This window comes from Notamacropus eugenii, chromosome 1, assembly GCF_028372415.1.
Source record: "Notamacropus eugenii isolate mMacEug1 chromosome 1, mMacEug1.pri_v2, whole genome shotgun sequence".
Classification (NCBI taxonomy): Eukaryota; Metazoa; Chordata; class Mammalia; order Diprotodontia; family Macropodidae; genus Notamacropus; species Notamacropus eugenii.
Window position 1 is genome coordinate 696060435 of NC_092872.1, and position 14487 is coordinate 696074921.

The window sequence follows — 14487 nt, forward strand, 5'->3', positions numbered from 1 at the left end:
GGAGAAGCTAAAACTACAGAATAGGGGTACAAGTTCCCATTAAAACAATCTCCTTGCCAGCAATGGGTAACTGCCTCACAAGCCCAGAGCCTACCTCTACCTCTAATCTTGGTCACCTCAAAGGACCACACATCCTCTCAAATGTCAGCGTACACCAATTCATCCATTGCTTCCTTCACCTGAGAGGGAACCAGTTTATACCACTCTACCTAATACAACATCACTGCCCTCACCACAAGTGCTTCCTCCAACAATGTCCATGGGTTTAGAGATCCTGTTCACCTAGCCCTTTCTCAGCAACTCACATGTAGGTGGGGAAACTGGCACACTCACCCTGAATTTCATCCAGTCCTGCTTCCATACCCTTTAGTCCATTATTATGCTGCTCACAGTTTTGGGCCACACCCAAACACCATGTCACCTGTTTATTAGTTCCACACATATAGGACACCAAAAACACCTAAAACACACCTAGATTTTCTCCAAGAAATTAAAAATCCCCCAACACTATACTCCTATTCCAAACATCTGGGAAGGTCAAAGTCTCGGACAAGAGGACCAGATTAAACTTCTGCCTCAAGGATAAGATGAAATCACTCAAGCCACTTCTGTTTGTACCCTATACCCACATGACACATATGCCACCTCTTCTGATACGACCTAGGACTGGGAGATCCTGCCAATCCAGCATAACTTGTCAGGAAAAACCTGAAATACAGAAATTGGCATCAACAAAGTTCACAGCTCTGACAATAAATAGGTCGATGTCCTTCAATGTCCTCTCCTTTCCTTTAACACTCAGATCCAGTTCAAATTTTTATTTCTTAAATATTTATTGAAATTGAATGAGATTCCTTTTCTTTTTCTTTTTTGCAAAATGGCTAATATGAAAATGTTTTGCATGACTTCACATGTAATATAGATATCATATTGCTTGCCTTTTAAATGGGTGGGGCAAAGACTGCAAGGGAGGTAATTTGGAACTCAAAATAAAAAATGAATATTTTAAAAAAATAAACAAAGAAATTGCATGCGATTCCTAGAGATTTTTCAAGAATAATACAAGTATTTATCAGATCTATGGAGAAGGGAAGAATTCTTTTTTTTTTTTTTTTAATGTTTAACAATCACTGCCATACAATTGCGATTTTATCCCTCCCCACCCACCCCCCACTACCTCCCTCCCTCCCCACGACTGCATACAATTCTGTATAGATTCTACATATACTTTCCTATTGAGTATATTTTCACTATAGTCATGCTATGTAGTCAGACTAAGATAAATGAAAGAAATCGTATAACAAATCAGAACATGATACACAAACACATACACATACACAAACATGATCTGCTACATTATGTGAGTGACTTCCATATTTCTCTCTCTGAGTGTGGAAGGCATTTTGCCTTGAGGTCCACCATTGGGATTTTTTTTTTTTTGTAAGAAGTTCTTGTGTTATTACAAAAATCTAAGTCTACCAGAAAAAGCTCTCACACACTGTGGTTGTTGCTGTGCATAAAGTTCTCCTGGTTCTGCTCCTTTCACTCAGCATCAGGTCATATAAGTCCTTCCAGGCCTCTCTGAAGTCTTCTTGTTCATCATTTCTTATGGCACAATAGTACTCCATTACATTCATATACCATAATTTATTCAGCCATTCCCCAATTGATGGACATCCCCTTGACTTCCAGTTTTTGGCAACTACATAGAGTGCTGCTATAAATATTTTTGTACATGTGGGACCCTTTCCCATTTTTATGATCTCTTGGGGATATAGTCCTAGTAGCGATATTGCTGGGTCAAAGGGTATGCACATTTTTGTAGCCCTTTGGGCATAGTTCCAAATTGCTCTCCAGAATGGTTGGATGCGCTCGCAGCTCCACCAACAATGAATTAGTGTTCCAACTCTCCCACATCCTCTCCAGCATTTATCATTTTCTTGTTCTGTCATGTTTGCCAATCTTATAGGTGTGATGTGGTACCTCAGAGTTGTTTTGATTTGCATCTCTCTAACCAATAGTGATTTAGAGCATTTTTTCATATGATTACAGATAGCTTTAATTTCTTCCTCTGAAAATTGCCTGTTCATATCCTTTGACCATTTATCAATTGGGGAATGACTTGTATGATTATACATTTGGGTCAGTTCTCTATATATTCTAGAAATGAGGCCTTTATCCCCGAGCTTAGCTGTAAAAATTCTTTCCCAATTTACTACATCCCTCCGGATTTTGGTTGCATTGGCTTTGGTTGTGCAAAAACTTCTCAGTTTAATGTACTCAAAGTTATCCATTTTGCATTTCATAATGCATTCTATCTCTCCTTTAGTAAAGAATTCTTCCCTTCTCCATAGATCTGATAAATACACTATTCCTTGCTTCTCCAGTTTATTCATGGTATCAATCTTTATACCTAAATCATGTACCCATTTGGACAGAATTCTTTACTAAAGGAGAGATAGAAAGCATTATGAAATGCAAAATGGATAACTTTGATTACATTAAACTGAGAAGTTTTTGCACAACCAAACCCAATGCAACCAAAATCCGGAGGGATGTAGTAAATTGGGAAAGAATTTTTACAGCTAAGCTCGGGGATAAAGGCCTCATTTCTAGAATATATAGAGAACTGACCCAAATGTATAATCATACAAGTCATTCCCCAATTGATAAATGGTCAAAGGATATGAACAGGCAATTTTCAGAGGAAGAAATTAAAGCTATCTGTAATCATATGAAAAAATGCTCTAAATCACTATTGGTTAGAGAGATGCAAATCAAAACAACTCTGAGGTACCACATCACACCTATAAGATTGGCAAACATGACAGAACAAGAAAATGATAAATGCTGGAGAGGATGTGGGAGAGTTGGAACACTAATTCATTGTTGGTGGAGCTGCGAGCGCATCCAACCATTCTGGAGAGCAATTTGGAACTATGCCCAAAGGGCTACAAAAATGTGCATACCCTTTGACCCAGCAATATCGCTACTAGGACTATATCCCCAAGAGATCATAAAAATGGGAAAGGGTCCCACATGTACAAAAATATTTATAGCAGCACTCTATGTAGTTGCCAAAAACTGGAAGTCAAGGGGATGTCCATCAATTGGGGAATGGCTGAATAAATTATGGTATATGAATGTAATGGAGTACTATTGTGCCATAAGAAATGATGAACAAGAAGACTTCAGAGAGGCCTGGAAGGACTTATATGACCTGATGCTGAGTGAAAGGAGCAGAACCAGGAGAACTTTATGCACAGCAACAACCACAGTGTGTGAGAGCTTTTTCTGGTAGACTTAGATTTTTGTAATAACACAAGAACTTCTTACAAAAAAAAAAAAATCCCAATGGTGGACCTCAAGGCAAAATGCCTTCCACACTCAGAGAGAGAAATATGGAAGTCACTCACATAATGTAGCAGATCATGTTTGTGTATGTGTATGTGTTTGTGTATCATGTTCTGATTTGTTATACGATTTCTTTCATTTATCTTAGTCTGACTACATAGCATGACTATAGTGAAAATATACTCAATAGGAAAGTATATGTAGAATCTATACAGAATTGTATGCAGTCGTGGGGAGGGAGGGGGGTAGTGGGGAGTAGGTGGGGAGGGATAAAATCGCAATTGTATGGCAGTGATTGTTAAACATTAAAAAATAAAAATAAAAAAAATAAAAGAATATAAAAAAAAGAATAATACAAGTAGGAGAAGTAAGGCAAAAGACAACACATGCATGATGAGAAAAGAAAGTAGGTCAGTCATATATACATAGAAAGAATGAAAATTAATAGACCAGGGAAGGTCTTTTATGACATCCACTGGACATTTTATGAAGGATTTATAAGAGAATGTAGACAAGCATTATATAACATTACAAGACAGAAATTATTGTAATCTATCAACAGAGGAAGTTTCCATACTTATGAAATCAAAGCAACTATTATCTATCTCCAGTATCACTGACTATTCACTTAAGTGCAAAGTTGGCCTCCATGCACTAACTTGTCCTATGACCAGACAGAAACAGCAAAATCTAAAAGGCAAGGTTCAGTCTAATATGAACTGTATTCCCTATAACTTCAAACTCTGTGGTACTCTGGACAAGTCAGTGAACCTCTAAGTACTGGATCTACTTGCAAATTAAAACAATTCTGAGATATCATCTCACACCTACCAGATTGGTTAAAATGCTAGAAAAAGGAAGGACAAATGTTGGAGGGGATGTGGAAAAATTAAGACACTAATACACTGTTTGTTGGTGGAACTGTGAACTGATCCAACCATTTTAGAGAGCAATATGGAATTATGCCCAAAGAGTTATAGAACTGTGTATATATACACCATTTAACCCGGCAATACCATGTCTATTTCCCAAGGTGACCAGGGCAAAAAGAAAATAATCTATATGTTCTAGAATACCTATAGCAGCTCTTTTTGTGGTGGCAAAAGAATTAGAATTTGAGGGGATGCCTATCAATTGGCGAATGGCTGAATAAGCGGTGGTATATGATTGTGACAGAATATTACTGTACTGTAAGAAACGATGGCTCACTTGAGAAAACTATGGAAAGACTCGCAAGAAAACAATGAAGACTGAAATGGGCAAAAACAAAAGAATGTTCTATACAAACAGCAATGCTGTTGGGAGAAAATGCCTAAGCTATTCTCAGTATTATGAACATTCAAATTGACTATAGAGAACTTAGGAAGGCAAATGCTGTCCACCTCCAAAGAAATATTGTATGGTTCCACATATAAAGCAATATCAAATATTGGCCTTCTCGAATGTGGGGTTGAAGGAGGGGCATGAGTGAGTCACTGGGAAATGACAATGATATAAAAAGAAAAAATACCAAGGAAAAATATTTTCTAAAAGAAAAATAATCAATAAAACCTTTTTAAAAGCATGGTTACTGGAGAAAACTGAGAAGATCACCTCCTGTTCTCTGTAGAGGTAGACAGGTATGGATATGGATGCTGTGCACATTGTCAGAGTTTATGTGCTGACGAGTTCTATTGAACGGTTCTTTTTTTTTTAAAATCTTATAAGAACAGTTTACTTGGTGAGAAGTGATGCATTCAGAGATCCCAGTGATATCATCACTGGGTTATCATCAAAGGTTATCATCAAAAACAACTAGACAGACGACAGACAGGCAGAGTCCTAAAGGTATTCTGAGAAGTTGACCACAACACCTCCCCCACTTACTCTCCCCTACAAAAAAAGAGCGTGACTCACTGGGATGACCAGTAGCCCTGCTTGGGAAGCCTTCAAAAGCTATCTGCTGCAAAGGCTGCTTTTATCCAAAGACCTCACAGAGATCACTCTATGCCCTTGTGAAGCACAGAGCAGGCACAGACAACTGAAGGGCACACCTTGGACCACCTCTATTGAGCTGTTTTTTCCACAGTGTGTATTCTACGAGACACCTGCAATGTTCTGTGGTTAAAATGTCAGGTTGTTTCCAGCCATCTTTCTTTGGCAAATGCCTAAGTCTTCTAAGACTGGCTGCACAGGGCAGGCAACAAGCAGTTATCAAGTGCTTATCACTATGCCAAGCACTGCGTGGGAAAGGAAAGAGCACTGGATTGGTAGTCAGGGGACCTGGCTTAAAATTCTGGTTCTACTTGCTCCCTGGTAACCTTTGGCAAGCAAGTCACTAACCCTCTCTGAGTCTCAGTTTCCTCATCTGTAAAATGAGGTTGTTAAACTCTGCCTAGAAACTACATTATGCCTGGCTGTGGGCATTCCATTTATTTTATTACTGTCTAAGCATTCAAGCCCAACTAAGAGGAATGATGAAACAAGTGTGAAGTGACCACAAGGAGACTATGGGCTGCTTATTTTTTTTTTTTTTGGATGGGAAGTTTACAAAACTTCAGATTGATAGATTTGGCTTTTCTAACTAGAATATGTATTTAGGGTTGGCGATACAGAAGCCCACCAGGTCAACCTCCTCCCCATCTTCTTTCTTTTTACCACAAATTCAAGGGGAGAGAGAAAAGTAGAACATCAGTAGCACTCAACAAGAGAAGACTTGGGCTTGGGGGAGATAAGATAAGTACTTGATGAAGGGCTGTCATATGGAGAGGAGTGACACTTGTTTTATTTGCTTGCCAGAGGGTGGAACTTGGAGTAGTTAGGTGGAAGCTGCAATGACAAAGATTTCCGGCTTCATGTAAGTTAAAACTTCCTAATAATTATACCTGTCCAAAAGTGTAATGAGCTGCCTCAGGAGGAGATGAACTCTACCATAGGTAGACACTGAATGAGTACCTGTCAGGACTGTCAGATGGAAGGGACTGAGTTGAACTAGATGACCTCAGAGTTCCCCTACAATTATGAGTTTCTGTGCAACTAGATTATTTCTAAGGTCCCTCCTAGCTCTAAATCCTATGACCATGTGTGCTAAAACTTGGATGTCTCCATATACTGGGAGCTCAAAGTTTCTGCTCCACCAGTGGGAAGTTTCCATGTACCATTTTTTGCCATCCATTATCTGCTGTTATCAGTTATATATGCATTGATGTCCCAAGAACCATGAGAAATGTTCCCTTCAATTTACACTGCGTAGATCCTTCACTTAGAGATGCCTTCTCTTGGCTCTCTGAGAAGATGGGACTAAGCACTCACTAGAATGAGCAGAGTGAACAAGGGCCGTTGTAATGGAATCTTTTCTTCTTAAAAAAGAGTTCAACAAGGACTGGCTCACTTAAATTCTCCTACTGTCAACACTGCCCAATTATCATCATCATCCTTAGCGACAACAGGATACCAATGACCTGAAGGGAAAATATTATTTTTTTCTCCATGGACAAAGCAAGTGATCTGATCTCAAAGGATTTCTGTCATTTATCAGGGATACCCAAGCATCAGGAGACACATGGATGCCACAAAGAGGCTGCCCTCAGAGCAAGGTGACAGTTGTCTTCTTTCTCCACAGCTCCTTTGCTGCAGTGATTGCTTCTGGAAGGGTCTTGTCTTCTCCCTGTTTTGAGGTGATGGAAAGAGAATACACAAGAGCAAAGAGCAGGATCCCAGAGCTAAGGCAGAGATTTCAATATGAGAAACAGAAACCCCAGCTGTAAACATGCAAGGAAGTTAACATGAGCTTTGTCTTGACTTATCAAGACAATCATGCTTTCAAAGAATAAACAAATACAGTCACCAAGTAATAGAGACAAGAATGTGAGGCTTCAAACTGGGTTCAAATTCTGACTCCCAAATTCACTAGCTATGTAAACACAGGCAAATCACTTAAAGTCTACCAGGTACCGCAAGAAATTCAAGAATGCAGCTGATGAGTTTTTGCTTAGTTTATAATCACGTCAGGAATTTCCAGGATGATCAAAAACAAAGATTCCCACATTCAAGTAAACCAACGTTCTTATCCTTGGATCTCTGAATAGCTTTTTAAAAATTATTTTAATATCTGTATTTCAATACAATTTATTTCTTTTGTGATCCTACAAGGTGTCTGATAAGTGTTAGTGCAGTTTTAAGCTTTAATAACTTCAAAAGTATAAAGGATACAAGTTTACAAAAAGTGACATTTCAAAGTTTGTTTAAATTTCTTGTGCACTTAGTCTTTTGAATTTTGAATAATAAATGTTTTATTATATTTTTAACAAGATGGGCCATCTTCTCATTACATATTGCATGTGTGAGACTTTCTCAGACCAGGGGATCACTAAAGGAGGGTCCTCTTGCTTCACCACCCTGATCCCAGATCTATCTCCATTAAACTCCTATTTGTAGGGTCACATCAAAATTGTCATGAATGCATCAAAACCTCATTTTCTGAATGCCTTTAAGGACAAGACTACAAATACAATCCTTTTAGTCATTAAGAAGCAGCTGATGAAAGCTTTTACAAAGTTAAAAAATCAGCTACTGTAACCTGTAGCACAAGACAGTGGTTATGCTGAATGTTAATATGAGACATACCAATATCTAAAAATTTTAAATAACCAACTCTTCAAATGTTTTGTGTCAGTTTGTAGCCTTTATACTTCTTAAGCTATTAAAGCTTAAAAATCCCCCTGAGTCTTTTGGTACACCCTGTATTTATTTCATTTTATGCAATTAAAAACATTCTGAGAAAGGGCCCATAGCTATCACCAGAGTACCAAAGGTGGCCATAACACAAAAAAAGTTAAAACCTCCCTGGTGTAAACTGAAATGTTCCATCTCACCCTTGCCCCTACCTCAACTACAGATACAACATAAGTAAATACATATGTAGGTCCATGCCACCGTTTCTGAATAATAAGCAACCAACAAGGCTCAAGGGAAGGCTCAACATGACTCAAAGCTCCTCTGCATCAAAGCCTATTAGCAATTAGCCCCAAATTATCTTCCACTCCCCCAGTCATGACTCTGCTCTAGTCATTTAAGTGTCCTAACCATCTCCTAATCACCCTCTGCTTATTTCAGTGCTACACTCATGGCCTTCCCCAGCTGTTCTTCTATTTAAAAATCTCCATCTCTATCAAGGCTTGGTTTAAAGCATTTCTTCAATGAAGCTGTATTTAACATCAGGCCTGTCTTTTCATTGCTCCAGCATATATGTACACAGTTGATCCTCTAAGGGGACTTTATGGACAGGACTTAAAGGTACCATTCGTTTGCTGCCTGCACTGGAGGAGAAACTGCCCACGTTGATGAGATTATAAATCCATCCAAGTCTGTAAGTATGGCCTATACGGTGCTACCACACATTTGCTTATACGTAGTTATTTTACATTCTTATTTTGTCTCCCCAGCAGCAGTATACATTTATTAAAGGTGGAAAGCATGTCTCTGACATTCTCCATTATCCCTAGTACAGAATAGTACATAGACAAGAGATGGTTGAATGAATGAATCTCAAACCCTCCTCTGATTTGCTACTTGGATTTTATAACCCAATTCTCCAGAACCTCAGCACTAGGCAGAGGCCACTAAGAAAACAAAGTATTAGTCCATGCCAAAACCTGACTTCCAATGAGAAGATAAATTTTCTAAAAACAGACATTGCCCAATGTTTTCTGTAAAGAGCAAAAGTCAAAGAACATTGAAATCATAAACATTCCTTCCTTCAAGTCAAAACACTCAGTCTCCAAAAGAGGAAAGAGAAAACCCTGGGTCAATTCAATCCACAAGTGTGTGTTAAAAACTGCTTATGCCTAAGTATCACTAAGCCAGGCACATGAGGTACAAACACCAAAATGAAACATTCCCTGCTCTCACGCGGCTTATAAGCTTTTGGGGCAACCTTGATGTAATACCCAGTTCCACAACAGATGAATATAGGCTTGGTAATAACACTTTAAGTGATACAAATACCAGAAAATCTGTCTCTGAACATCTTAAAGAACTGTCTTGGCTCTCCAGAAACACTTCGGTACATCAACTCACCACACAGTGCTATCAGTTTGAAATCTGGAAAAAAACAAACATCTCAAGAAAAGACACAAGCTGGTAGAACAGTCTCCCAGGAACACAGAAGAAAGTGTTATCATCAAGAAGGGAATCCAGCATCACTCATTATTTGACAAAGAAACCAAGACAAGCACCATGGCTGATCCTTTCTAGCTGTCCTTCCACAATCTGTAGCAGAGACATCTATCAGTGTCTGTAAGAAATGTGAAGTCAATGGCTCTAAACTCGTTCCCACCAAGCTCTCCTATTTAGAAGCCCCTACAGACTCCATTTTCTGTAATCTGTAGCCACCATAAGGGATAGTTAAACAACCAGAGATCTCCCAATAACCCCAAGGAGAACACTTCAAGGGAGGTTGTAAACACATTGATGCTGAAGTTTTCCTGCTGGCAAACTTTCTCAGGCAGGGTCATTCAGACCTAGAAGTCTAGCCTTTCCAAGAACTGGGATGAGCCATCACTAATCACATTCTCCTTTCATACTGAGGTTGTTCTACAAGCACATCCCAGAATTCACAGTGGAGTAAAAGGGCATGCAATGAATAAAACACTGTTCGAGCTTGTGGGGGGGGGGGGGGGTAATTTAAATATAAAAATGGAACAGTTCAAGGAGTTTACATTCCATAGATGGGACAATCCACACAATATGTATAACAAATAAGAATAGGTAAAATAAGTCTCAGCTAGTTTGAGGGAGAAGGCACTAGAAGCTAAGGCGACAAGGAAACAGGGGGGCATCTCAGTTGTGCTTTGAAGGAAACTAGTCCTAAGGACAACCTGAGAAAAGGCATAAAAATGGGTAATGTTTTTACTCACAACCACCCTGAGGTCAGAGATATAAATATTATTATCCCTACTTTTAAATGGGGAAAACCGAGGCTTTAAGAAGTTATGTGGCTCTTTGTCTTTAAGACCCCTGGCCTGGTGATGTTATGACTGCTGTTGGGAGCTACGGAAGTATAAAGTCGGATTGAATCTTCAGGGGTACAGGGAAACTCTAAGGATTTTCTGGCACTTTGTGCAAAAGAAAAAAGCAAAAGAAATGAGCAGTGAATCAGCATCAACTAAAAGCACTGTATATGTATCCAACTTGCCTTTTTCTTTGACAAACAATGACTTATACGGGATATTTTCCAAATGTGGAAAAGTTGTAAAGATTACTATTATGAAAGACAAAGAAAACAGGAAGAGTCAAGGTGTTGCATTTATTTTGTTTCTGGATAAAGAATCGGAATAAACTGTTCCAGGGCACTAAACAATAAGCAGTTACCTGACAGAGCAATAAAAGTAAGCATTGCTATTGACAATGGAAGAGCTGCTGAGTTCATCCAAAGGCACAGCGACTTTGATAAATCTAGGTGTTATGAATGTGGAAAAACAGGTCACCAAAATTATGCCTAAAAGTGTGCTTGGAGAACGTGAACCACCAAAAAAAAAAAAAGAAAATTGTTGAATTGGAAGAAGAAACTGAAGATGTGGAAGAAAGTGAGGATGAAAGAGAAGAGCCTGCTCTTGATAGACTCAGCCAAGCCATAGCTTTCCAGAAAGCCAAAATTGAAGACCAACAAAGATGGAAGCCCAGTGCAGGGGAACCCTCAACATCAGATGATTCAAGACACCCAAGGATAAAGAAAAGTGAATATTTCAGTGATAAAGAAGAACTTAGTGATTGAAACTGATTTATTACATACATATTACTGAAGCACAAAAATTTACAGTTTAATTGGCGTCAGAATTACCCTTCAAATTTTGAATAGAAGGAAACATGTAACTAGTTTTACACCTTAAAACTAGGATTACAAAGTTTATTTTCATAGGAAACCAAAAATTAATTTAGAAACATGTTTCTAAATTTATTTTAATAAAGTAATAAGTCAAATTTTGCTTCTAAAACTATGACCTTTCTAGAACCATACCTAAATGCAACCTAATCAGTAACATTCAGTAATAAACTAAATTGCTAAATATTGTCATGATGCCACTACAGACATGCATTAAAGAGATAAAGCTTCATACTTAATATAGAAAGCTACTAAAAAGCAACTAAAAAGTTAAAGCTTTCTTCACATTTCACATGTCAACTTGAGCACTTCTCAAATCTAATTTTAAACAAAAGCTTCCTAAAAATTAAAGTCAGTGACTTAACTGTACTTAGAAATGTTCTTTACTAAATTTTCCAAAAGAATTTTTTTAATGGATGAATGGCAGGATTTGGAGGAAGAGGGGTAGAATTTACTATGTGTTCTACTTATATAAAACATAAATTGATCACACACACACACACACACACACACACACACACACACACACACACAAAAAGTTGTATGACAGCCTAGATTTGAAGCAAGTTTACATTCTCCAAGTCCCCCTGACCACTCTTCATTCTCTGCTTCCTAAACACCAGGAACTGATAGAATCATCTATCAAATGTGAATGCTGCTCCATTAGCCACTGGCCACCAGAAACCTGACGCTGGCTCCAGGATGATCACTAGTGCAAGCTGGAGGGCATTTTTTTAAAAAATCATTAAACCCTGATTAGGTAAAAGAATAACAGTGACCAGAATTTGCCAACCTCTCTATCAACCCAAAATATGAGACACATTCAGAAAGCTGGTATTGGGAAAGAGGGAATCACTCACTAGCTGGCCACCATTGACTCCATCATGAGCTCATTTTTTTCCCCTGACAAAGCACAAAAACTAACTTCCTCTTTCAGACAGTCTCCTCCAAATCTAAACAGAAGCAAAAAGCCAAAACAAAACCTAGTGCCAAGTTCATGCTTTCCTCATCACCTGCCTTCCTGAGTCATCAAAATAAATTACTCAAATTCAATTAAACTAATATTATTAAGAGTCTGCTCTCATTGGGCTGGGCACTAGGGATACAAAGGTAAAAGTGGCATTCTCACCCCTAACTAGGTAAGTAAATATAGGATGAATGTGATGGAGGCAAATGATTAGAGAGCCAAACAACAGGCTAAGAAAACTGAAAGAGCAAGATAACTCAACTTGGAAAAATTCAAATGAAATTGTAAGTCAGAAAACCAATACTGATAAAGTCCTATCTGAATCTAGTTCACAAAGTATATTTACTTCAATATTCACTCTAAAGAAATCATCCGAATTCCACTTTCACAACACATGATGACTTTGACTACCAAATATTTATCAAGTGCAAGCAACAAATGTCAAAAATACACGCAAAGCATTTTTTCATATGATTACAGAGCTACCACATCACAATAGGGGCAGCTAGGTGGTGCAGTGGATAGAGCACCAGTGCAGGAGACAGGAGAACCTGAGTTGAAATCTCACCTTAAGACACTTGACACTCACTAGCTGTGTGACCTTGGTCAAGTCATTTAACCCCAACTGCCTCATCCTGGGTGATCTCCAGTCATCCTGATAAATATCTGGTCACTGGATTCAGATGACTCTGGAGGAGAAGTGAGGCTGGTGACCTGCACAGCCCTCCCTCACTCAAAACAAAGTCAAGTGCGAGTCATGTCATTATTTCTCTGATGGCATGGTCTTCGGCAACAAAGGACAAACACACACGCCACATCACACCTATCAAATTGGCTAACATGACAAAACAGGAAGATGATAAATGTTGGCAAAGATGTGGGAGAGTTGGAACATTAATTCATCGTTGGTGGAGCTCTGAGCTGATCCAATCATTCTGGAGAGCAATTTAGAGCTATGCCCAAAGGGCTACAAAAATGTGCATACCATCTTTGACCCAGCAATATCGCTTCTAGGACTATATCCCCAAGAGATCATAAAAATGGGAAAAGATTCCACACGCACAAAAATATTTATAGCAGCTCTCTTTGTGATGTCCAAGAATTGGAAATCAAGGGAATACCCATCAACTGGGGAATGACTGAAAAAGTTGTGGTATATGAATGTAATGGAATACCATTGTGCTATAAGAAATGATGAACAGGAAGACTTCAGAGAAGCCTGGAAAGACTTATATGAACTGATTCTGAGTGAAAGGAGCAGAACCAGGAGAACAGTAACAACCACAGTGTGCAAGGAACCTTTCTGGTAGACTTAGCACTTCACTAAAATGCATGGACTTAAAAAATTTCCAATGGACTCGAGGCAAAATGCCTTCCAAATCCAGAGAAAGAACTATGGAATTGGATCGCAGATAGAAACAGACAATTTTCTTTTGTATTATGTTTTGTTTTATGGTTTCTCCTATTCATTTTAATTCTTCTATGCCACATGCATCTAATAGGAATGTACATGTAGAACCTACATAAGATTGTAAGCCGTTTCAGGGAGGGAATGAGGAGGGAGGGGATGATGAGGGGGAGGGAGTGAAAAAAAATCTAAGATATATGAAAGTGATTGTTGAACACCGAAAACAAATAAAATAATTCAATTAAAAAAAATACACGCAAAGAAGTACAGGCAGAGTCAAAGTGGATATGGAAATAGCCACTTAACCCATGAGCCTGTGAACCTGAAAAGTCAATGAAAGCTCAAGTATCCTGAGTGCCAACTATTCCTCCCACACTCTAAACACCCCTGGTTCCTACCATGTTTTCTGATGGAGAATAGAGAAAGACCTTCTTCTATCTGCTCCAAAGCTGACAAAGCATGCCTGAGGATGGTTAGACACTGTCTTCCTTTCCTATGAAGAAGCTGAAGACAGCTGAGCCAGTGGGTTTGATCCCCATGCACAACAGTCAATAGAAAAAGTTACAGCTGTCTCTCCAGACTGTGTCCACTGCAACAACTATAGGATCACTCCCTCTGGCTGATACCACTGTTCTTGCTTCCCCATATGTTCTCTGACCATGGGCCATTATACCATGAATAATTTGTCCGCCAACAGGGTCCTCTTTTTCAAAGTTCTTCACTACCTTACCTTCTGAATTCCAGCACCTTCCCTTCCCCTTCAGGTAAACATGTTCAATGCTTCTTTAATTAATTAATTTAATTAATATAAGGACTGGAAAAATGTATTATAAATTTGCCAACGTGGAGAAAGGAAAAGCAAATGTATCCAAACCAGGATGCTGACAAAGCACAGGA

General features: G+C 38.7%; 1 protein-coding gene and 1 pseudogene across 5 annotated transcripts in view; one reads left to right on the plus strand and one right to left on the minus strand.

Moving 5' to 3' along the window:
* The window catches only part of RANBP10 (RAN binding protein 10), a 162948-nt gene that overhangs the window by 118342 nt on the left and 30119 nt on the right, over window positions 1-14487 (minus strand). The gene's annotated exons all lie outside the window — the stretch shown is intronic.
* Window positions 10431-11196, plus strand: LOC140521266 (zinc finger CCHC-type and RNA-binding motif-containing protein 1 pseudogene; annotated as a pseudogene).